The sequence below is a fragment of the Triticum dicoccoides genome, chromosome 4B (genome assembly GCF_002162155.2).
Source record: "Triticum dicoccoides isolate Atlit2015 ecotype Zavitan chromosome 4B, WEW_v2.0, whole genome shotgun sequence".
In the NCBI taxonomy this organism is placed as follows: domain Eukaryota; kingdom Viridiplantae; phylum Streptophyta; class Magnoliopsida; order Poales; family Poaceae; genus Triticum; species Triticum dicoccoides.
This window is the reverse complement of record NC_041387.1, coordinates 614,692,219-614,695,024: the sequence shown is the minus strand read 5'-3', so window position 1 is coordinate 614,695,024 and position 2,806 is coordinate 614,692,219.

Genomic DNA, 2,806 nt, shown 5'->3' with positions numbered 1-2,806 from the left:
ATGCAATTAGTAGATTCATTCCATGCTTTTGTTTGCCATGTTAAGTTCCTGTAACATGTTGTTTGATAGCTCTAAACATTGCAACCTGATGTTATTTCTGCTAAGCCTGAAACTGTTATTATTTGCAATCTTGCCATGTGTGTTTGAGCATGTTCTAGTGATTTCTGGAGATAGCTCAGTGTTCATGTTTTGTTAAGCTTTACCTGTACATCATGTCCATGCCTTTTGTTTTCTTGTTGAGGTCCAGTAGCATTTTGTTTTGATGCTTGCAAGATGCATAGTTGCTGTTTTGGACAGCTTGTCCTTTAAACTTAATAGAGTGTGTTGAACCGTTGCTCCGTTTTGAGTGTGATCTATATGAAACTTGCTTGATTTTGCATGTAGTTTCCTATTATCATGTTGAATCCTTGTTTTGAGGTGTTTTCTTGATGTTTGTATGCATTATGCATCAATGCCATGTTTAACTTGTTTTGCTCATATTTTCTAGGCCGTAGCTCCGAACTAAATGAACTTTATATGTAACTTGACTAGAATCTCATGTAGATCATCTTGGTGCAACTTAACTTGCTGTTTAACAACTTGAACATAATGTTTATTCAGATCTGGACCAATTTCGAAATTTGCATATGAGGACTTGCCGGAATTGTTATATGTTGATTCCGGCCTCATTTAAACTTGCCATGATGTGTTGCTCTTGTTTGCATCATCTCTTGCCATGAGTAGCTTCATGTAGTCTTGTCTTGCATCATGCTTGTTGTGCATCATGTCTTGTCTATGTGTGGTGTGTTTACCATGTTGTGTGCTTCTTCTTGATAGTTCCCGTTTTGTTGCGCTCGTGAGGATTCGTTCATCTACGCTTGGTTCATCTTCGTGGCTTCATCTTCTTCATGGACTCGTTCTTCTTCCTAGCAGGATTTCAGGCAAGATGACCGTCACCTTGGATCTCATTACTATCATTCCTATGCTAGTTGCTTCGTTCTATCGCTATGCTGCGCTACCTATCTTTTGCTCTTCAAGCCTCCCAAATTGCCATGTCAGCCTCTAACCTTTTTCACCCTTCCTTGCAAATCATTGCTTGGCTATGTTACCGCTTTTGCTCAGCCCCTCTTATAGTGTTGCTAGTTGCAGGTGAAGTTGAAGATTGCTCCATGGTGGACGGGATTTTGGTTGGGATATCACAATATCTCTTATATTATTAATGCATCTATATACTTGGTAAAGGTTGGAAGACTCGGCCTTATGCCTGGTGTTTTGTTCCACTCTTGCCGCCCTAGTTTCCGTCATACCGGTGTTATGTTCCCGGATTTTGCGTTCCTTACGCGGTTGGGTGATTTATGGGACCCCCTTGACAGTTCGCTTTGAATAAAACTCCTCCAGCAAGGCCCAACCTTGGTTTTACCATTTGCCTCACCACCACCTATTTTTTCCCTTGGGAGTCGCTCTCTCGAGGGTCATCTTTATTTTAGCCCCCCCGGGCCAATGCTTGTCTAAGTGTTGGTCCGAACCGAGCCGCCTGCGGGGCCACCTCGGGGAAACTCGAAGTCTGGGTTTACTCGTAGTCTGTCTCATCCGGTGTTGCCCTAAGAACGAGATATGTGCAGCTCGTATCGGGATTTTCGGCGCATCGGGTGGTCTTGCTGGTCTTGTTTTACCATTGTCGAAATGTCTTGTAAACCGGGATTCCGAGCCTGATCGGGTCTTCCTAGGAGAAGGTATATCCTTCGTTGATTGCGAGAGCTTATCATGGGCTAAGTTGGGACACCCCTGCAGGGTTTAAACTTTCGAAAGCCGTGCCCGCGGTTATGTGGCATATGGGAATTTGTTAATGTCCGGTTGTAGATAACTTGACACCAGATCCGAATTAAAATGCATCAACCGCGTGTGTAGCCGTGATGGTCTCTTTTCGGTGGAGCCCGGGAAGTGAACACGGTTTTGGGGTTATGTTTGACGTAAGTAGGAGTTTCAGGATCACTTCTTGATCATTGCTAGCTTCACGACTGTTCCATTTGCTCTCTTCTTGCTCTCTTTTGCGTATGTTACCCACCATATATGCTTAGTCGCCGCTGCAACCTCACCACTTTACCCCTTCCTTACCCTTTAAGCTTTGCTAGTCTTGATATCCATGGTAATGGGATTGCTGAGTCCTCGTGGCTCACAGATTACTACAACAATAGTTGCAGGTACAGGTTATGCGATGATCATGACGCGAGAGCGATGTGTGCTTGTTTTGGAGTTCTTCGTCTGCTTCTTCTTCGATCAGGGGATAGGTTCCAACTCGGCAGCCTGGGCTAGCAGGGTGCATGTCGTTTGAGTTTCTGTTTGTGTTTCATCCGTAGTCGGATGGTGCTCTTATGTAAGATGATGTTGTGTTCATGTGGCATTGTATGCGTTTTGTATGTATCCCCATCTATTATGTAATGTTGATGTAATAATATCCACCTTGCAAATGTGTTTCAATATGCGGTTCTATCCTTGGTGGGACCTTCGAGTCTCTTTAGGATAGTATAGCATATTGGGCGTGACACTTGGAGTGCAAGTCAAGAAGCATCCGAGGCCGGCGACGGCTCCAAGATGGGATCTCGCGGATACAGAAGGTTACGGTGGTGCAAATTGTGTTTCAGTTGCCTCCTGGATGTTTTTGGGGTACGTAGGCTTATATTGGAGGAAGAAGTACGTTGGTGGACGCCCGAGGGGTCCACGAGATAGGAGGGCGCGCCCCCCCTGTCTCGTGGGCCCCTCGGGCGTCCACCAACGTACTTCTTCCTCCTACATAAGCCTACGTACCCCAAAAACATCCAGGAGGCAA